Source organism: Schistocerca nitens, chromosome 5 (assembly GCF_023898315.1).
Source record: "Schistocerca nitens isolate TAMUIC-IGC-003100 chromosome 5, iqSchNite1.1, whole genome shotgun sequence".
Lineage (NCBI taxonomy): Eukaryota > Metazoa > Arthropoda > Insecta > Orthoptera > Acrididae > Schistocerca > Schistocerca nitens.
In genome coordinates, this window is record NC_064618.1 from 423,032,467 (window position 1) to 423,056,324 (window position 23,858).

The following is a 23,858-nucleotide window of genomic DNA, read 5'->3' on the forward strand; positions in this document are numbered from 1 at the left end:
ATACATTAAGTGTGTCTGAAGTAAAAAAATTGTGAAGATTCGGTAGTGTGTAGAACCAGGATGTAAGTGCAAAAAGAAGGTACTGTCCTGTCACGTTTATTATTTTTACTATTTTTTTCCTTGGGCTCTCAGTCTTTAGACTGGATGTTTGCGACCCGCCAACCTCAGCATCTCAGAGCAGCACTTGCACCTTACGTCCTCAATTATTTACTGGATGTGTCACAATCTCTGTATACCCCTTCAGTTTTTACCCCTCTATAGCTCCTCTTGCACAATGGAAATGATTCACGTATATCTTAACAAAAGTTTCACGGTTATGTCCCTTCTTACTGCCATTCTTTTCAATGTTCCTTTCCTCAATAATTACGAGGAGAAACTTCTCCTACTTATCTTCTCATGGTACCTGAATCTCATCATCCTTCTGTAGCTCAACTCTCAAACGCTTGTTCGCTTGTTTTGTCACAGTCAGCGATTTACTTTAGTACATTGCTGTACTTAAAACGCACATTCTCAGAAATTCCGACCTCAAACTGATTTCGATATTTATGTTATTGAGCGACCATCCCGGATTCCGGAACCCAGAACCCGCGACCAGTTGAAGTTGTTGTCCATCTAACGGCTTCATGGGCCATCAAAAATTTTATTTTCAGTATACCGTAATTAATAACCAAATTTGTGTATTTAAAGTGCTATCCTAATCTTCTGATTCCGCAGGTACAATCTTATGTTAAGCGTTTAGCACAATGAGACAAGTACTATAGTTAGAAAGTGTGTATTTGTCGTAAGGCAGCATAATTGACGGCGAGGAAATACCCGGACTGTATTCATCCCATACTTGAGAATGAGAGCATTTAGCGACTTGCAACAAACTTTGCACATAATTCAAAACCTTTATGAATCCTTTTCTTGCTGATACGAAGCACAAAAATGAAGAAAGGAAAAACAGTTTGCTAGTTAACTACATTTTCATTGGATATGAACTGAGACTTCAGCATCAGACCAAAGGCCGTAGATTTTGGCACCACCTCGGTATTATCATCATTCACCTGGCGCACAGCTGGTCGACAGATTAACGCACATGAGATCTGTTTTACACCCTAACTCATCTGACAGACTCTCAGGATCCGAAACGGGCCATGTGAACCGAGGTACGAAATACCCGTTCTCGTTGAGTCGAATGGTGACAACTATCAGCCTGCAGATACAAGTCCGTGTGAATAGGCTTCCTACAAACGGCTTGTCACAGCGTAATACCAACATTCCTCCTGACCAACATATCGACGAAGGGAGGACAGTCATCTTTCTCAACAACCATCATGAAATTAATATCCGGGTGGATTGAATTCAGGCGTTTTAAAAAGTCCTTCAAATTCTCACTGCCAAGGGGCCAAACAACAAAAATATCGTCTGGCGTATATGGAAAAAAAAACCACGCGGGTGTGAAAGCCGCCAACTCCAAGGCGCTTTCCTTCAAGTCTTCATTAACAGATTGGCAATAATCGGCGACAACGGGCTGTCCATCGAAACTCCATCTGTCTGCTCGTAGTACTCGTCACTGAATAAAAAGGAAGTGGAAGTCAACACATGCCGAAATAGGTTCGTTAATTTAGCACGAAACCAATGTCAATCAAGCGTAATGAATCAGACAGAGGAACACGTTTGAAGAGAGAGACATCACATCAACACTTACTAGAATGTGAGTCATTCAGACGCATATTCTCTAATGGACGTAAGAAATCCACCGAGTTCTTAATGTGGTGTTCACACCGATCTAGTATAGGGTTCAACAGATAGCAAGATGTTTTGCTACACGATATGTCGGAGCAACCAATGTTAGAATCAGACGAAGAGCAACTCTTTTCTTGTGGACCTTAGACAGGCCATATAACCTGAAGGGAACAGCACAATAAAAGTTAAGACTCTTGATGGTCTCCTGCGATAAGGAACGTTTTTGCAGGAGGCTGCTAATCTTTCTCTCAACACTTTTTGTGGGATCAGCACCGATCCTGCGATACATTGAAACAGAGAGTAAACACTGAACTTCTGAACGTAATCCTGCTTGGCCAAAACAAAGATAGCATTTCCCTTGCCCGCACGAAAAATATCAATATCCGGATTAACTCTAATGAACATAAAGCAGTCTTCTCAGCCGCTTCGATATTACCCTTGGGTGAACGTGCCCCAGTCAACACACGACATACCTCCCTTCAAGCCTCCTCTGCAAGATCAGGAGGCAGTTTAAAAACACCTTGTCCAACAGAACTAATAAAATCAACCACTGGCAGATTCTTGGGAGTCAATGCAGAATTTAAACCTGCCCCTAGCAAGGATAAAGCTGCGACGTCGAAATCTTTTCTCTGTGTAGTTTATCACAGAACTTCGAGGTTTAGTATTTGACTCTGATCCACGGAAACGTTCAAACTTCGCCAAATGCCGGGCAGTTACAGAACGAAATTCCCAGTCAGGCTGCAACCATGAATCACTTAGAATTGTCCAGGATGTTTACCAGCTCTCTCTCTCTCTTGTGAAAAAAAATCAAAAGAATCAGAGGGACAGAGTTAATGCTGCCTCACACGTTGATTATTAATTTCACTGGCAGCAATATCTGACGTCGGTTATCTTTTGTTTGTGATGGAGCCAGCCCTTTCCGTGTGTGTGTGCATGTGTTATCTTTTCGGCGTTTCTCTGAAAACCGAGGTTTAAAACTACCTTGCACACTGCTTACTTGCTACAGTTACTGCTCCTGAAGAAATACCGGCGGTTGTCGATGACATCACCCAGTTGCTTTCTCGCAAGTTATTTGAACAACATTAAGCCAAGTTTCAAACTTTTCTAAATTTCTTCTCATTTACATGCTTCAAGTAATACATTTACCACACTAATTCATGTGTAATCTGGAGCTTCTTCTTGGGAGTTCGATTCTTCAATGACTCTGCTGTTTACGGGTTTGGTGCTGGTAGACTTACGTTGTCCAGTAAACCTTTATCCGCCTGTGCTGGTCTGCTTTTCAAGTCCTCCTTGCTTGGTCTGCCATGTGGTATCGCCCATGGTAACAGAATTCCTTCATTTCATCTACTCTTGGTCACCAATTCTGATGTTAAAGTTTTCGAAAATTTCATATCTGCTACCCCTCATTACATTCGTCTTTCTTCGGTTTGCCCTCAGTATATATTCTGCACTTAATAGATCTGTTCATTCCATTCAGCAGGTCTATTATAATCCTGTACTTTCACCGAAGACAGCAATGTCAATATCCGGATTTTAATCAAAGACCTGAACGTTTCTTTTGTTTCCGGCATTGCTTCTTCAATGTATAGATTTAACAGAAGTGGCGAAAGACTGCATCCCTGTATTAAACCTTTTTTAATCCGGGCACGTCGTTCTTGGTAATCCATTTTATTGTTCCATCTTGGTTGTTATGGTACGTATTATACCCTACTCCTCTTTCCATATAGGTTACACCTGTCTTCGTGAGAATTTTGAATATTTTTCACCCTTTTACGCTGTCGGCTGCATTTTGTAGGTCGACAGTGCCTACTAGTGCGTGTTGTTTCCATTATTAATGGAAACGTCAGAAGTACGTCTTTAGTGCTTTTATCTTTCCTAAGCTCAAACTGATCTTCAGCTAACTAACATCAGCAGCTATGGTACATGTTATGTTACGTTAATAGTATGGTAGTTTAGCGCTTATGTACACTTATCTTCAGGATTGTGTGGATATTTTTTCCCGAAAAGTCTGATTCTGTATCTCCAGTCCCATAGATTCTGCAGACCAATTTGAAAAATCCTTTGGATGCCAGCTACCCCAACGATTATAGAAATTCTGAATGAACGTTTTCTATTCATTCTGCCAGAATTGATATCTGGGCTGCTGAACTCGGACTCCAATACTGGATCCCCTGTATGTTACGTCGACTCCAGTTTCTACAACGCCATCAAACAGTTCCTTCCCTTTCCAGAGGCTTTCAGTGTACTGTTTCCACTCTTCTGCGCTTAGCAACAGAACTCTTTGTGAGGAGTTTGTATCGTCACAAGTCAAGATATTTGTTATTATTTATAATATTTTAGCGGAAATTTATCTAAATGCCTAATCACAATGACTACGTTGCGGTTACCTCTGGTTTTCGCCGAGGTAGAATTCTGAAGTAATGACGGCCCACTGACAACGTTTGGTATAACGTCTTATTGTTACTTTTCTGGGCACCAATACGTAGTACTGTTACGAACGGGTTGGTGGAGTCGGTATTAAAAATAATTATTGGCTATAGATGTATCGAAAAAAATTATCGATATACCTACGGAGAAAATATCGAAGTACCGGCAACAAATAAATATGTCGGCTGCACATTGTAAATATACCGCGAGTTCTAGAACTGTTTATTTAAGTATTGATTTATTACTACGTACAAGCTAGCAGCCAGCTTATCCCCCTCAGAGCAAGAAATGAAAGGAAAACAATACACATTCACATTTGGCGATAACCACTTTGCTAGCTGTAGGTAAGACACACAATAAAAGGAGTACGATGAGTCCGTCGTTCATTTTCGTCACATATCGAATTTGTCTGGAACACTTACTGTCCTCTTCCTTGTTTACTTCATTTCTGCAGACGGCAGCAACCTAGCTGCTGCAGTGTCAAAATTGCGTGCTGAAGTTACGCGTTAAAGTTTCTGTAGGCAGCGCCGAGCGACGATTACGTCAGCATTTCCTCTTACACGTCTCCAACCACCCCAAAGACCAGTCTTTTCATTTATATTTTTGTTCATCTGTTTCAGCAACTGTTTTTAAAGAACGCCGATGTGAAGATGTAGCACACTAGTTGCTTTAAAAATTGTTTTTATGGGAACTGGTATGCTATTTCTTATATCAGATGTCTTGTTATTCCATTCACACCGGCACCCCCCCCCCCCCCCCCCCCAGTGCAATCGGACATCGGACTCTTTCTTCGTGCCATAATAATAATTGCATCACAAAGTCAAAGAGAAAGACTGGACATGATGAAGTCTCAAAAATTAGTATGACTCCTTCGCACAATGAAAGTAAAATTATGTTCTACTACAATTTCAAAAGAAAACTTCGAATACTTATCGAAAAACGTAAAAAAAAAACATATAAAGTAAAAATATCGATATTTGAATTTCCATATCGATATATTTGGGAGAGAAATGTCGTTGATATTTATCGACATATTTTCTATTTACTATCGATATATCGATATTTCACCAAGTGTTCTAGTCGAGAAGTGCACTGTTCGGCTGAAATTAATCCGTTTGTAATGTGATTTTTGGCGCAGCATTTGTTCACTTGAGAATTTGTGTGAAAGGGTCGATGACGTATAGCGGCACGCGACCTCGTTAATCAGTTGGGCATATTTAAAAGTGTTTTCTGTGAGTTGTGCTTTCGGTTGTAAATCGTATTGTTCATGATATACTAAGATTTACTGTTCATCGTGTTTGTCATTATCCTCTTCCTCAAAGCAACTGTCAGTGTAATATATGGTTCTCATTTAATGGGGCTGAGGGAGGCAGCAACATCGTCGTTTTGTAGGAAGCACCCAACAGTCGTGTTACATCCTCTTGACTCTTAAAAGCCTTTTCTTTTAATTTCGCCACGTGTTTTCCGACTTTCCTGTATACTGAATCTGTCCTTCACGACGATCATTTCGTTTTCGATTTCTTCACATATTTTCTGTTTCAATTTCGCTTTACCTTCCCTGTGTCTCCTTGGTGATGTATTTTGCTGTATTCTCGTCTCATCCCAAACACTTCAATACTTCCTTCTGTCGTTGGTCAACTGAAATATTTTCTCTATTACCCAATGTTTCTTCGGAGCTGTTTTCCTTGCGCATATTATCTTTCGAATCTCTCTAATACTGCCCATTTTAGAATGCTGTAAATGCAAAGAAGGTAGAATAAATTATCCTTTCGTTTGAACGTAGTCCACGGAAATCGACGAAAAAAGCGGCTAGAGAACTTCAAATGCCACAAATAATGGCTTGTCGTGTTCTCAAAGCAAATCTGAAAGTGAAACCGCGCGTAATGCAAATTTTATAGGAATTGAAACAGTTAGACTGCTTCAAACGGACGAATCATGTTGAAAGCCATGGAGGAAGAGACATCTGTTGTACGTCTCATTATTAACGATGAGGCAACCTTCTATGCAAGTGGCAATGTTAACCGGCAGAGCAATCGAGTACGGGGTACAGAAAAGACATCATGTGTAACTCAATATCGTTGCAAACCATTTTAAGTTAATATCTCCTTTGGAAAATCAGCAACAATATTAGACGGTCCATTTTTCTTCGTTGAGCTATATGTTTCAAGTACGTTTACTCGGACATCCTTGAGCAATGACTTATACCACAGGACGGTACGTATTCCATAGATTACATTTTTGAGCGAGGTGGTGCAGCCCCACACTGAGTATATTAGCAACTGCTGTATCGTCGCACAAGACGTGACGACCTGTGATCTCCGAACCGCTCACCCACAGTTTTCCTTTAATGTGTTATGTGAAATACATTGCGTATGGGCCTCCTTTGCCGAAATCAGTTCCAGAACTCAAAATGTGCATTTATGAAGCGCTTACATCGGTAACAGCACACACGCTTCATAGTTGAAATGGTTCAAATGGCTCTGAGCACTATGCGACTTACCTTCTGAGGTCATCAGTCGCCTAGAACTTAGAACTAATTAAACCTAACTAACGTAAGGACATCACACACATCCATGCCCGAGGCAGGATTCGAACCGCACGGCCACTCCGGCCGGCACGCATTAGTCATGGATTAGGCCAATCGCTAAGACATTATCTGTCTGACTAATGGGAGTTACATCGAACACCTATAATGTATGTAATAAAAATGTAGCGTTTTATATTCCCTGAACTTTTGTTTATATATTGCAATGCATTAAATAGCCATAGCTATTTTTAATCGCTATGTTTATTAGGAAATGTCCTGTACCGTAGACACAGAATCACAAAAATGGTAAAGCTGACACTTTGAAGGATATCTGTGGGTCTAGAAAGTCTTCACAATTAAGAGGAAATAGGGAATTACACGTCATAAATTTAAACTGGGTACCGATATTTCTCTATCGTCGACAGAATAATAAGCTAACAACCCTTGGCTAGCTTCACAACGTTAGTTGTCCGTAACTCTCCCCACAATGCAATAGCGACCCGACAGACAGTTTTAATCTCTCTCAGAAATTCACGGGAGTGTGGACTCTGCTGCAGTGTGAATAATCTATTCTGGACCGGAAAAACATGCCCACAGCAGCTATCAATAGATCAAATTCCAACAGTAGCAAATTACGTTAGTACTGAAGGAATATATAAAGGAATCGATAGTATTTTCTGATGAGACGAAACATACACGCTTGTGTGCGTATAAATGGCAGAAACGATCGTGAGAGAACTTTATTGATAGAAATGCTGCCGCGACAGAGCAGCTCCATACGCCGAGGGCATTCCAGTGGCTGGTGGGTGGCGCGCGGCAGGTGGCATTGTTTAGACTGCGGCCTCGGCAGCTGGCTGGCTGGAACTGGAGCTGGAGCTGATCTGTCGTCGCCCCACTAGCGCTGCCTGCGGCTGGCCGGAAGCAGACTCTGTTTACAGCGCCGCCAAACACACCCTCTGCCACCGGCTGCTGCTCATGCGCCGCAGGTATGGGACTGCTGCACGACTTGCTCGGAGCTTCCGCTGCGAATCCTACGGCCTCGCGCATCAGCAAAGCTTTTCACATCGACAACTTCGACGTTATGTCCAGGAAAAAGCGACAGGTCAAATTTTCAGTTCGTAGACTGTAATGGTTGTTTGAAAGCTGCTTGAAAAACGGACTCCAACATGTTGTCTGTGGAAACGAGAAGCCGTGCTAGAAGCATGCACTCACAGGAGTACCAGAGGTGTCAGTCCCGGGCCCAATACTGCTGTAGGTGTTACTCAGTGATATCTCCTCGGTTCTCCCCTGCTGTAAATATCACTTGTACGTTAACATCTCCAGCTATACGTTAGTGCCACACCTAAAGATATCAGTACTGTCATTGTCCACATGGATGAGGAAATGTCTTCATTGCAAGGGCGAGGCGTGCTACTAACTGCTGTCATCGCCGATTATAGTTACATAGGACGCATTTTTTTCCAATGTGAACATTCTTTGTATATATTTTTTTCTATAATTTCAGTTCAAATGTTTCAAATGACTCTGAGCACTATGGGACTTAACTTCTGAGGTCATCAGTCCCCTAGAACTTAGAACTACTTAAACCTAACTAACCTAAGAACGTCACACACATCCATGCCCGAGGCAGGATTCAAACCCGCGACCGTAGCGGTCGCCCTGTTCCAGACTGAAGCGCCTAGAACCGCTCGGCCACTCCGCCCGGACTATAATTTCAGTTGCGGGCATATTCCGAACGTGTAAAATTCACTGTTAACCCGGAAGAATTTGTCACATTAACGGCTGTCAGTGTGACAGGCTCAAATTTGGAAGGCCACAGGAGCTGGTCAGCTACATGCTGCGCTCTTGTAAATTCTTAACAACAGCGATTAAAGGTGCGTGCCCATCCCATTACAAGGTCCACCCACTTTTGCTTACCCTAGAGAGAGCGAAGGAGTACTATCCAGCTGTTAAAGGCAGTCGGTAATTGTGTAACGCCAACGACTCTCTATGTGTTCTAGAGACACATGTGTGAGTCTATCGTGCGTTGCAGCGCTAGAAGTTTTCAGGTATAAATTTGGTGTCATACTTCAGTGTTTCACAGTGTTTTAGTACTTATTATTATTTATTCATTATAGTTTTAGTTAATGGGAATATTTTAATTATTTTAAATTGATTTCTGTGTAAATGTGAAGTTGGGTTAATGAACAGAATGGATGAAGTAGCGGCCTCCTCAGAAGATACAAACATATCCGGTTTTAAAAGCGTGCTGGAAGTTCTGTCGATAAATTCACATGGAGTACTTAGTTTTGAGGGGAAGTAAGACGTCATCAAACAAGGATTGCCTAGACCAGATCTTCCACATTTCAATACAGGAACAAAAAACTATCTGACAGTTTCAAAAATGTTAGTACTCTTACAAATGGTTGCGTGGCTGTAAAGAACATAAACGTAAACTCTGTCCACAGGCCCTGGCGGACCCAGTGGTACCAACCGGCCGCCGTGTCAGCCTCAACCACAGGCGTCACCGGATGCGGATACGGAGGGGCATTTGGTCAGCACACCGCTCTCCCGGCCATATATCAGTTTCCGAGACTGGAGCCGTTAATTCTCGATCAAGCAGCTCCTTAGTTTGCCTAATAAAGGTTGAGTGCACCCTGCTTGCCAACAGCGCTCGGCAGACCGGATGGTCACCCATCCAAGTACTAACCTAGCCCGACAGCGCTTAACTTCGGTGATCTGAAGGGAACCGATGTTACCACTGCGGCAAGGCCGTTGGCTGAGTGGCTGTAAAGAGACACAAAAATTGGACTGGTGGTCATTTGTTTTGTGTTCTTCCCGTATGTTGTTGACAAAAAACGGCGTGAGTGACACGAACAGTTTCAACAAACGGCGCCAAAATTCCAGGGACCATATTAGACTCATTAAATTTGACAGATAATGAATAGATTTTGTATGAACAATGCCTTGGTATTAAGTGTTCAGAACAACAACCAACAAGTGAAGAAAAATAGTCATTTTGAGCTGTTTAACTAGTGTGACATGTTTCCTAGCTGCACGAGGACTCTCTTTCAGAGGACAGTGATAATTGGGCCATTTACGTTGAGCTGTTATACTTAATGGCACAAAAAATATGAATGTCCATCAAATCACTTGCAGACTTCAATTGTTTTTCGAGGTATCTCATGTGATCATGTGACATACAGAATGACCTAATTGATTGTATTGTTGAAGTCATTCGCATAGAAATTTCGAAAGAACTAAAAGAAACGTCATTTGTTGCAGTTATTATGGGTGACAAGGTATATGTTTCACGTCAATCCCAACTGCAACTGTTTTGCGATGTTTGTTATCCACTGGTGAAGGTGTGAGAGATTTTTAGGTTTTGTTGAAGTCTGTGATTACCGACAGCTGCTAGCTTAGCGAAGCATCTGCTTGGCTGCATAAGTGAATTTGACAATGAGAGAAAGCTTGCAGGCCAGACGTACGATGGATGCGCCTTCATTGCTGGGCAACATAATTCAGTATAAAATCTTCTGAGAGACGTAAACGCCTCAGTTCTCTTTGTACATCACTATGCTCATAAACTGAATGTAGTGCTGAAACAGTCTGTTGATTTTATACGGGAATGCAAAATATTATGCAAGAAAATATCTGGTTTTGCATGTTTTTTCTCCAAATCGCCTAAAAGATCCAACGCTTTGAATGAATTGATCATTTTCGTTCAGTATCCAAAACGAAATGGTTTTATAGCAGCAGGTTAATCGAGCTAGTGGCGAACTACAGCGATGAGGCTAAACGTTATGAACACCACTTTCCAGGAGACGAGGTACTGGCGGAAGTAAAGCTGTGATGACGGGCCGTGAGTCGTGTTTGGGTAACTCAGACGGTAGAGCACGTGCCCGCGAAAGGCAAAGGTATGAGTTCGAGTCTCGGTCCGGCACACAGTTTTAATCTGGCAGGAAATTTCATGATGACCACCTATTTAATAGCATGTTGGCCCACTGTGCAAAAACAACATTCCTTCCGGTATGGATTCCACAAGTCGTTGACAGGATTGTAGAAGTACGTGGCATCGGATGTCAACGCGCAGACGAAGTAATTCCTGCAAATTAAGGGATGGTAGTTTACGGGCACGCAGCTGGCCCCCGATATGTGTTCCAGAGGCACATTTGCTGCCCAATACATCAGTGTGAGTTCATTATAATGTCCCCAAACCAATTAGCATGATTCTGACCTTGCAACACGGACATTTATCCTGTTGGAAGATGTCATCGCGTTGGGAAAACTCCAAGCATGAAGCGATGCAGCTGGTCCGCAATAATGTTCACTTAATTCACTCAGATTCCATGGAAGCCAAGCTAAATGTTCCCCAGCAGCATAATTCGGTCCTCACCGGCATCCATCTGCGGCGCACATGTTCCTTGCAGTCAGTCGCCTGGATAACGGCGTATATGGACCTAATCGTCGACTTGGTTAATAAGAAATGCGGTTCGTTCGACAGGCGACACGTTTCTATTGGTCCACGGTGAAAACTCAGTGATGCTGTGCCCACTGTAACCGTAACTGACAATGTCGTTGGGTCAACACAGGAACACGAAGGGGTCGTGTGATGTGGAGCTCCATGTTCAACGATGGCCTTTGGACGGTGAGCTCCGAAACACTTGCGCCTGCTCCAGCATTGCACTCTGTCTTCAGATCGGCCACAGATTGCTGCCTGTCCCGGATTACACAGTAAGGAGTCCTCCGACCTCTGAGTTTTGCGAAGAGCCGTGGAGGTCCAATAAGATAAGGGCTACTCGTTCTTCCATCATCCTTCACCCACTTTCCGCAGGTACTTACGAGAGTAGTGCGCCAACAGGTGACCAGCTTCGCCATTTCAGAGTCTCGTTTCCATCCAGAGCGCTACAACAGTGTTTCCTCTGTCAAAACCGTTTATATAAGTGCATTTCCATATTTGTGGCCCGTATCTTCGCTGTAATGACTCCCATTCGCTTCTGTTCAACTTATGCTTTATTACTGGGTCACGCGCCCACAACACACCAGGATGCATTTAATCTGACGGTGGGCAGGGGTCATAATGTTTCGGCTTATCAGTTTATTAGAACAGTTCGAAGAGGTTTTCCATTCTATGAAAGACGATTGTAATGCATGCGACGGCGAAACAGGAGCGTGCGCCAAAGGCTTTTACCTGACACTTAAGCAATTTAGTTTCAGTTTCTTGCTTAATGATTTTTCCAAATCAGAAGCTCTTTTCAAAATTTTGCGGATTAAACTCTTTGATGTCGACTTTTGTTTGAAGAAAGTTGGTCAATTTAAGACAGAGTTACAGGAACTTCGCCGTAAATTTGAGGAAGTATGGCCAAAAATCGAGTCAGAAGAAAAGGATAGTGAGCCTCCAAGAAAGAAGCCATGGGATGGCGTGACAGACAAAAAAACATCACACCATGTTTCGTTTTGTCAAATTGTTTATACTATCTCGCGTCATTTAACTGACTGGTATGTTGACTTGGATACTTCGAACTTCTTTCACTTGACTTATGAAAAGTGTAGCCAATATATGCCGCCCGGCTAGCCACGAGGTCTAACGCGTTGCTCCCCGAGCAGGAAGGCGTGAGCGTCCCCGGCACGAGTTCCCCCGGCGGATTAGTGTCGTGGTCCGGTGTGCCAGCCATCATGTGGATGGTTTTTAAGGTGGTTTTCCATTTACCTCGGCGAATGCTGACTGGTTCCCCTTATTCCGCGTCAGTTACAACAACTAAACTTTTACTTTTAACATTTTCTTAAAGCGATTACAATTACGAATACCTCACGCCTCGCCACTGCTCCAGTGGTAGGATGGACGGTAAAACTAGGATTTAAATAAAATATGAACAAATCCCAGATAGTTCTAGGACCCCACCAGAAATAAAAACCTTTTTAATTCCGCATAAAGTTTCCTCTTATTGTTCGAAGCGATATTCTAGTACCATATCAGTACAGTGAAGAAGTTGGGTGTAACATTGGATGAGCATCTAAACTGAGCAGAAAATAATGTCTGCACATGCAGTGACTACTTCTGGTTGCCTCTACGTCCTCCAAGAGTTTCGGAAAATACTTTCCACTGGATGTGAAAGGTTAACTTGTGCATTCACTCATTCTACGAACCTCCGGCATTGCGAGGTAATCCGGAACAGCATGAGTAGTGGAACCGTTAGACGGTTTAGACTAGCCAAAAATGCTTGTGTCCAACAGCTGCCTGTCTGACCGTGTCAGTGGCTCATACGCCTAGTTAGGATGGTTTTGGCCACACAAGTCACGTGACTAGCGTACACTATAAATTCTTCTTCAGCTCCTCAGTGTATATGCAGTTCAGTACCTCGCATCGGAGATACGTGTATATCACCATGATCGAAACAAAGAGTCACAATGGTGTATGATCCCCATTCATAATCCGAAGCACACACGAATTCCAGGCCGTAAACTAGAGGGGTGAACGAAGGCTGCGAATATATGTACGGGCGAGTAAATGTGCAACTGTTGAGAAATTGAGCACCCAGCGGAACCAAGGGGCTTCCAAAAATGTTTTCTCAACGACCGTTCAGCAAACGTTGTTGCGTATGGGCTTCCGCAGCAAGCACCTGGTTCATGCACAAATGTTGACTGTTGTTAATCGGCGGCGAAGACTGAATTTAGCACGGGTCCACCGCGACTGGATGTCCACTAAGTGGCGACAGGTGGTCTTTTCAGCTGAATCATGTTTTACGCTCCACCGAACACGTGGGCAGTGGCGTGGACGCCTGAAACCTCTGAAAGCAAACGCCCTGCAATAGTCGTAGTAAGGGTCCAGATCGGAGGGAGAGCGGTATGATTTGGGGACTATTTCCGTGGTATTCCCTCGTCGATCTCATCATTCTGGAAAGCACTATGGACGCATATATTCTTACGGAGCATATTCAGGCGGCCAGTGTGCGATTTGCAGGGGGGGATGGGGGGGATTTCCCCCCCTCTGCATCAGACCATCCCCTCCTCTCGTTTTAGTTTATGCATCCCAGCCTGGGATGTTTATTTCCCATGCACTGGAGTAAAACTTCACATATAATTTAAATTTGTGGAGCCGAACACTGAAAGTTGTTAATACAGTCTTACTATTAATAATATTAATATGTTTGCTTATAATTTTGAAAAAGTGTTATGTAGTAGATAAGCATTTCAAAACATTTAGAACTAAACGAAAAGACTACGCACACGACATTTCCGTAGCATGCCACAATGTTGCAAGACGTCGCCCCAGCGCAAACGAGGCTTTAGAGCCAGGTCTGTATTGTATGGCGGATGTGATGTGTTGCGTACGAAACTAAAACTTGCAATCAAATCCAAACGTCGTGGAAAACTATGAAGAGGCGTCATCCTGCAGCAAGTTAACACTCGCCCACATTCTGCCAAACGGACAGCCGACGCAATAAAGGAGTTGCGATTCGAGGTGCTGAAACATCCACCATACAGTCCAGACCTGGCTCCAAGCGATTTTCACATGTTTGGACCCTTAACGGAAGCAGTACGGGGAAGAAGATTTGAAAGTGATGATGACGCCGTTGCTGCGGTGCAAAATTGGTTACAGATGCAACTGATAAACGTATTTTCTGACGAAATAAAGAGAAGTCGTAAAACGTCGGGAAAACTGCATTGAAGTCCAGGGAGGTTACGTGGAAAAATAACGTATGTTTCAGTTTTCATCATCAGAATAAGTACATCTTTTCACAAATGTGCCTTTACTTTTTGAATTCCCCTCGTATACCTGTATGTAGATGATTTTGCAAATAAGCTTTACCTATAATGTACTTTTAAAGATATAACAAGGGATGGCCTTTCTGATAGTGCTTACGCGTGAATAGTGAGTTTCGGCATTAACATCTATTTATAAATAACTGTTTAACCATGGGCAACGCCACGGTCCAAGCAAGTAACATATATAATTATACTAACCCCCTAAGACATCCCCCCCCCCCCCTTGGTAAAAGCACAAATCGAACACTGTTCAGGCCTTAGAAAGGTAGTCGTATTAATAGGACTGGACAGTCTATTACCATTTCGTTGGAGTCGCCACTCCGAAAGGCATTTTAAGTTACAGTAGCTGCCCACCACGCACATCACCCCCCTTTCCTCGCCCCCCCCCTCTCCCCACACAGCTTCCCTCGCGAGTTATGTAACGGAGGCGGTCGTTGGAACCAGCCCTGTATTTAGTTCGGTAGACGTGGAAACAAACCCACAAACCACATCTAGTTAGGGCGGCAAAACGGCCCTCCTCGTTAATCTGCGAAGCTGATTTCGACCTTTGCCGGCGCGTCCCCTCGTGTCCCTGAAGTGGGCGCATTAACGCGATGGTCTGTTTTCTGTTTTTTATTCATTTTGTTCTTCAGTAATATTACAATTCCAAGAAACTACAAGGAAACGTGTTCATGTGGCACTTTTGCTGAATGCTAATTTCCCACAATAATGCATATACCGGGTGATCAAAAAGTCAGAATGAATTTGAAAACTTAATAAACCACAGAATAATGTAGATAGAGAGGTAAAAATTGACACACATGCTTGGAATGACATGGGGTTTTATTAGAACAAAAAAAAACAAAGATAACAAAATGTCGGACAGATGCGCGTCGTTTGGTGATGATCTTGTGCTCAGCCGCCACTTTCGTCATGCTTGGCCTTCCAGGTCCCCAGACCTCAGCCCGTGCGATTATTGGCTTTGGGCTTACCTGAAGTCGCAAGTGTATCGTGATCGACCGACATCTCTAGGGATGCTGAAAGACAACATCCGACGCCAATGCCTCACCATAACTCCGGACATGCTTTACAGTGCTGTTCACAACATTATTCCTCGACTACAGCTATTGTTGAGGAATGATGGTGGACATGTTGAGCATTTCCTGTAAAGAACATCATCTTTGCTTTCTCTTACTTTGTTATGCTAATTATTGCTATTCTGATCAGATGAAGCGCCATCTGTCGGAAATTTTTTGAACTTTTGTATTTTTTTGGTTGCAATAAAACCCCATGTCATTCCAAGTATGTGTGTAAATTTGTACCTCTCTATGTACATTATTCCGTGATTTATTCAGTTTTCAAATTTACACTGACTTTTTGATCACCCTGTATTCCATGATAGCCATGAATACTCCAGCACCAGACTGTTCGAATGGGCATTCACTAGGCAGACGATGACCCTTCCCATTTGCATCGACATTTTAAAACTTCAAGACTGAAAGCTTAACCTTCTTCTTCTTCTTGCGCTTAATTCTTTTGGTTGCCGGGTAATTCTCCTTCTTTCACTTTGGGTCTTAAAACTAGGCGTAAAATACATTATTCCCGGATGTTATGATCAGAAAATTCTCGACAATATTGTAACTGCTTGCCAGGAAAAATCAGTCTCTGCTGATATGCCAGAATTCCTTGATTATCTGGATTTTGGCTGTATGAATTTAATTCGTATTGGAAGCTTCTACCTATAATGTCATTGTCTTCCCCGTCAACGTGTTGGTAAATATCTGTATTTGCAACTCATGTATCCACAAGCTAATCACGTCCATCACGATACCTCTATCATACTGTACTTTAATTAAGCTAAACAGAAAACCATCATGGCGAAGTCTAGCTACTCTGCACTCTGCAAAACTCAGTGCCTTGTTGCAATGAACAAATACGAGAAGCATTTCTTTCCTCAGCCTCATAGCTTTTCCCTAAAAATTAACGTCTCTTTCAAAAGGTAAAATAAACGCTCTCATCCTCTGGCAGTGACGCTTGTATCTGTTTTATTTCCTCAATCAGCCACGCCACTTCCTTTTCCCCTAACATCATTAGTTAAAGTGTTGCGACTTTCTTTTCTCCCTCCCTACTTCACCCCTCTCTCATGTCAAACGCAGCAAGTGCCGATAATTTAGAGTTGCCTGCCTGTAATAAGCCTTCACCGTTGTACACTGAAGAGCGAAAGAAACCTGTACACCTGCCTAATATCATGTAGGGCCTTCGTGAGCACGCAGAAGTGCCGCGACACGACGTGGCATGGACTCGACTAATGTCTGAAGTAGTGCTGGAGGGAACTGGCACACTGAATCCTGCAGGGCTGTCCATAAATCCGTAAGAGGAGGAGCGGGTGGAGTTCTGTTCTGAACACCACGTTACAAGGCACCACAGATATGCTCAATAATGTTCATGTCTGTAGAGTTTGGTGGCCAGCGGACGTGTTCAGACTCAGAAGTGTGTTTCTGGAGCCACTCTGTAGCAATTACGCGTGGGGTGTCGCATTGTCCTGCTGGAATTGCCCAAGTCCGTCGTAATGCGCAACGAACATGAATTGACGCAGGTGATCGGATAGGATGCTTATGTACGTGTCACCTGTCAGAGTCGTATCTAGACATATCAGGGGTCCCATATCACTCCAACTGCACACGCCCCACACCATTATAGAGCCTCCACCAGCTTGAACAGTCCCCTTCTGACATCCAGGGCTCATGGATTCATGATACTGTCTCCATATCCGTACACTTCCATCCGCTCGATAAAATCTGAAACGACACTCGTCCGACAAGGCAACATGTTTCCAGTCAGGAACAGTCCAGTGTCGGTGTTGACGGGATCAGACGAGGCGTAAAGCTTTATGTCTTGCAGTCATGAAGGGTAGACGAGTGGGCCTTTGGCTCCAAAAGACCATATCGATGATGTTTCGTTGAATGGTTCGCACACTGACACTTGCTGATGGTCCACCATGAAATAAGCAGCAATTTGCCGAAGAGTTGCACTTCTGTCACGTTGAACGAGTCGTAGGTCCCGTTCTTGCAGGATCTTTTTCCGGCCACACCGATGTCGGAGATTTGATGTTTTACCGGATTACTGATATTCACGCTACACTCGTGAAATGGTCGTGCGGGAAAAACGCCACTTCATCACTGCCTCGGAGTTGTTGTGTCCCATCACTCGTGCGCTGACAATAACACTACGTTCAATCTCTCTTAAATCTTGATAACATGCCATTGTAGCAGCAATAACCAATCTAACAACTGCGTCAGACACTTTTACTATATAGGCGTGGCCGACCGCAGTGCCGTTTTTTGTCTGTTTACATATCTATTTGAATACGAATGCCTATGCAAGTTTCTTTGGTGCTTCAGTGTACTTCTTATGAACGACTGTAATCGTGTTCTTTTTTGCACTGCAGTATAAATTATTGGTTCTGTATTAGATGCAACTTATAACATGCTTATTGTAAAGAATATACCTGTAATGTAAAATGTGTAATATTTCATGTTAGATGCAAGAGGGGGCCCGATGGCCCTAATGTTGCCAGGCTAGTGGAGGTTTAAACGTAGCAACAGTCACGTTCACCTTGTTAAAAGAGGCGTTCTCGTGGGTCCCCTTGATCGTACGTTGGTTACTCACTTTTTACAGAGAGCAGAGGGTATAATGGTGTGGGTGGGCTAGAGGACAGGGTGTTTATGTTGTACTTACTATGCGAACTGAGATGTTATATCATAGTTCATCCATATTCGATATTTAATGTTTTGTAGGCCTGGATACCACTTTGGTGACCTCCAACGTTTCAGCACTGGGTAGTGACTCGACAGCTAGTGTATTTTCCGCATGTGGAACCCCACAGTACCTTAGTATTTCTAGAATGGCATATTTCGAAACCGCCAAGACCTGGCTAAGAAACGAAAGTTTACTATCGGTTCCGACCATTTTATAATCGTTGGAAATCAGATATTTTTTATGATGCCTGATAATTGTTAGATGCTCTAACCCGTTGGTTAATAAACATTTATGTCATCAGGATCACTTGGCGGTTCAGAAAAATGACTTTTCTAACATTAGTTCCTGTGATGCTGAAGGTTTTAGTTCATCAAATATTCAACAGCCGTACTCATTCTCAACTTCTTGCCACTTCGAGTCTTTTGTGGCCCAATTGTTACTAGAGTAAAAGCCTCTGTCTGTATTAGATGCATCGTTCAGGATATGAAAAACAAGGAAAGAAATTTAAATTTAACATCCCATTGACTAAGCACATGATCGGATTGAGAAAGCTTGCGATTGAGAAAACTTGGGATTGAGAAAACTTGGGGAAGGAGATCAGCCATGCGGTTAAGGGAACCATCCATACATCCGCATTAAACGATATCCGGATATCAGGCAAAACATACGTAAGTGTGGATAGCCGGACGGTGATTCTTATGCTTTTGTAATACAGTTTCTGTGTCCATTAGATAGATACCACCAAAAAGGCCAGAAGGCATTTCACTTTGTTAATCAATAAATTCCTGACGTGCGCTTGAAGTCATTTGTTGCTTTCAGACGAAGAACGGAAAACGGTTGAATTGAAGCAGGGAATTCTGGAATGTGTTACCACCCACAGCCGATAGAAGAAATTGAAATGATTTCTTTTTTGAACATTCCATGCTTCAAATTACTGCTGTAGGGGCTACCAACAAAAATGAATAATCTTATGATTCAGTCTATCCCTGCGATTGTTCAGGCATATGTAATGCAACGTGAGTGTGCTTCTGGCTTAGGACTAGTACAGCTTTTGAGAATGCAGTTATCGGAAGAAAAATTACTGAAAATTGCCTCTTCCTCAGATGCAGTGAAACGTATATTGCGTATGGCGGTGACCCACTTCAGATCATCAGTAAATGATACCACAGGAAAATTAATTTCGGTCGTTCAGATATTCGAACACTGAAGTGAACTCCACTATGAAACTTGCCTCTACAATGTTAACTGTGAGCTGGACGAGGACTCGAATCGGAAATATTTCCATACGCGGGTAGTGCTCACACCTTGTGAAGCCTTATCGGTCACGACACAAGGTCTCCCCCACAGCTGCAGTCTGCCAGTAAATCTACGGTGTAAGTGACCCTCCGCAGATCAAATCAAAACGAACGAATAAATGTTGGTTTCAACAGCCTTTCTCTTGGATACTGGAATATACCTCCAGTTATTTTTTACATAAATTGCCTCTATTTCTGAAGCATTGTTTACCGGAAACTAAAGAGGTATAGCTGTGGAAAATCTTCTAGTATCTGGAAGTTCTTGATCAACCTTATATATTTAGCTTTTCCTTGGTTTTCCTCAGTCACTTGAAGCAAATGCTGTGTTGTTTCAGCATGGCTCCTTCCCGTTCCTTTTCCACCCCTCTCTAGTTATGAAGATATCGTTCTCACTCTAATGTAATAACGACACAGGGCTCACTTTCAGAAGAATATAGTTTTCACTTCCCCACTCATTTCCACACCTAATAAGTAGATCATAAGGAACTGCGGGAATATAAATTAACTGCAAAACTTACAGGCTGGAGTGGGAAGTCTGGACTAAGATGATGCAACATCAGATGAATGTTATTGGAACAGTCTCACATAATCTTGTTTACGTGAATGTTAAAAGATTTACGAACAGTTACTAACAGGAGGTTGATTGCAAATCAATGTACAGTGAGAAGAGATGTTATATAAAAAAGAACATTCAACATCGCAGCGCGTCAGCAATCAATGGTTAATATATTAAAAACTAGAAACCCGCCTCGATTGCGAAAAAAGTACCTAGTGTTAACCTAGGTTTCGGCGTAGATAACTACACCTTCTTCAGAACAATAAAACCCACAAGTGCCTAAGAAGACCTTTGTCAATGATTAAAAGAACACCAAAGCTATACATTTATAAACAAAAAAAAAAGGAAAACACAAACAGTACATATGTACAAAGTCTAAACCGTTACTTAACTTAATGGTGTAACCTCCACCTCACACCGGCCTAAGTTCGATGGGCCCTGACCCATAAACAGTTTATGGCGGGTCATGGCCCATCGAACTTAGGCCGGTGTGAGGTGGAGGTTACACTTTCGACTTTGTACATTTGTACTGTTTGTGTTTTCCTTTTTTTCGTTTATAAATGTATAGCTTTGGTGTTCTTTTAATCATTGACAAAGGTCTTCTTAGGCACTTGTGGGTTTTATTGTTCTGAAGGTGGTGTAGTTATCTACGCCGAAACCTAGGTTAACACTAGGTGCTGTTTTCGCAATCGAGGCGGGTTTCTAGTTTTTTAATATATGAAGTAAAAAAAATTGACTGTGAGTTAGCTGTTCCATTATTGGGCCATTCTCCCAGAAACAAACATGTTCTCCCTGCGTATAATGTGGATCATATTGGTAGCTCTGAAAAATAAAATCCTTTTGATTCTTAGTCAAGGGACATTGTTCCTAAGTTAATCATGATTTTACAGTAATTATGAAAAGATATTTATTTCGATGACTTAAGAAGTCTGATTCGCGAGGATCAAGTTAAGATAGGATTTTGTCCGTTTCTTAGTTCACGAATGCATTTTTTTCTGTACAGATGCTCAACAAGGCTTCTCCGCATAAACTATTCGGTTTTGAGGGTGGAAAGTAGTGTACAGAACGAGGACTCCGCTGACAAACTCTGAGAGTTGATACTATTAACCAAAGCGAGGTAAACACAGGCTGTGAACATGGGTTCTAAAATGAATACGTTAAGAGCTACTACCATTTGCTCAGTAGAAGAGTGGTGTTTCACAGCAACAAAGATGAACAAGTCCTCATAGCTTTTAAGGTGTGGATTTTCAAGCGCATGTCTACTGGACATTTTTTCCTTGTTTTTGGTCCACACTGTCAACTCTGAAAGTTAGTCGATGGAATTTTAGTGACCATAGTTATAACTGACATAACGAAATTTTTACGAAAAAGAAATAGTGAAAAATGAGGGAAGCTCACTGAAAAACGTTTGCTCAAATTCGAAGAAATATCACGGCAAATAAATCGGACTGTCAGGCTGTCGATAACGTCAGCTGTTTGTGGGTTCCAATGCCGAGCTTTCGTTGGCAGTAGCGCTAACACGTCCCCTTCATGAAGACTTCACGTGACAGACGTTACAAGCCACCCTCCCGTGAACATTTCACAGATCCCTCAACTTCCAGCGGCAGACCGAAAAACACGATACTGCAGGGAAATCAAACTGGAGAACGGTGCTTTTGTACGATTTCTGACGTGATACACTTACCTTAAAGTTGCAGTGCTCGTGTGCCATGAAATATCGCCACAGAGCGACAAAGGCAGGGTATTTCAAAAATATTCATGCAGTTTCACAAGGCAACATCTTCTTCACGAATGAAGATTGAAAATTGTTGTGAACTTAATATGCATATGGTGGATAATAAGAAGATTCTGTTATAGCTAACAATCGATTCCTCCATGGTTCATTCCCAATATGCTTCTAGTCGATATGGCGATAATTTAGCAATGAAAGGGAATTTCGCACTCTCCGTTTCAACAGATGCTACAAACACACGAGTGGGACTGCACTTCTTATAAATCAAATAATTCAACGATGACTACAATAGCTGCAAAACACTTCTGGTTTTTTGAGGGGAAAATGACAGGTTCTCCTCTTCAGCTCCATCCGGCATTCGATACGTAGAATTCTTTCATCAGATTTATGTATGTAGTACGAAGTGTCCACTAGTCGAGCTGAAACTTCTTTATGTAAATGTATGTGTCTGTACTTAAATTGCAGAATGACTGAGAAGATGAAACTTCTACGTTATTTGATTCTGATACAGCTGAGTAAAACTGAACATACTGAGCCTACCTTATCTTTACTTTTTCTTATCATGTCAACACTGACCCACAATATTCTAGCGCAACGCAAACTGCTCAAAAAAATTACAACTTGACTTCAAGTAATTAATTCAAGAGAATGGCCTTGACTAAAAAGAAATCTTAACAATAACCTATACATTTCATTAAGCACTTACCTCACAAAAATCTTCATTGCGCGAACTACGGCAATACAGCGAGCGTCAGTACCGTCAGATAAATAAAATATTCTAACCTCTAAAGCCTCTGACTACTAATAGGCAAGTGGTTAGCAAAGGAAAGATTTTATTGTAAAGCAAATTACGTATTTTCAACCTTAATAATGTGACATCCAGTTCAAACACGAATATAAATCGTCATTGACATCCAGTACAAAGATATACAAGTCGGATACCTCCAGATCGTTAGCCTTCGCTAACACTTCAGACCTCTACCCTCCATCAATGCTAACTTCTCACATTTAATATCCATCACTGCTGGCTGTTCACCTCCAACTGCCAACAGTACTTCCATCACTACTGGCGACTAACTTCCAACTGCCCAACAGTACTGGCGATTAACTTCGAACGAGTCCAACCAGCCAGAGTCTCTTACAAAGAAAGCGCAGTCAGATATCCAATGCAAAACGCTACACAGCGCTGCCAACATAGAAAGAGCCCGCTTACAGTGCTAGCCAATTATTGGTCATACGATACTGCAGTGCCTGTGTTGTTCAGAAGTACGATGCACTGCGTTGATTACAGCCGTTATGAAATACATTAAATGTGTTCGTAGTTGCGAATATGGACAACCACCTGCTGTATAATGGAATGACGACACTGAAAATTTGTGCTCGATCGGGACTCGAAACCCGGATTTCCTGCTTATCGCCAGCGGTCGTCTCACCATTAGGCAATCCGCACACGACTCAAGGCCAGACACTGACTTCCATATGCCGTCAATCACTTGTCTACAACCAGCACTCTTACATTCATAATGTATATTTCCGTACACAGGAGACACTTTAATTGGGAGTCGCTTGCCCGGTGTTGGCGGATGAATACGACATTGCAATGCCTGTATTGCTCAGAAGTACGATGAAATATTTCTTTGTACATGCATGCATGCCCGAAAGAACATTGTCATGCATGCATGTCCGAAGGAATATTGCATCCTACTTCTGAGCAATAGGGGCATTGCAATGCCGTATTTATCCGCCGTCACCGGTCAAGCGACTTTCAAAAAAGAGTTATGAATATACGTGTGCAGATTGTAGACAAACGATTGGCGACATATGAAGTTTGGTTCTGACAGTGAGTAGTGCTCGGTTAGCCTTATCAGGCGACCGCTCGCGATAAGCGGGAAATCTGCGTTCGAGTCCGGGTCCGGCATGAATTTTCATTGTCGTCATTCCATTCTACAGCTAATGGTTGTCCATACTCGCCACTGCGAATACATTTCATGTAATTGTGAGTCATTCTTGATGTGCTGCGGTGGCGGATGTGGTCCAAACCATACAGGATTCAACTGCTTCAACCCGTTAGTGATGAATAACAACAGTGTGAGAAGTTTCGAGAATTCA

General features: G+C 42.5%; 1 pseudogene; it reads right to left on the minus strand.

Moving 5' to 3' along the window:
• Positions 1-9,323: 9,323 nt before the first annotated feature.
• LOC126261318 (5S ribosomal RNA) lies at positions 9,324-9,441 on the minus strand (annotated as a pseudogene).
• Between the last annotated feature and the right edge of the window lie 14,417 nt (positions 9,442-23,858).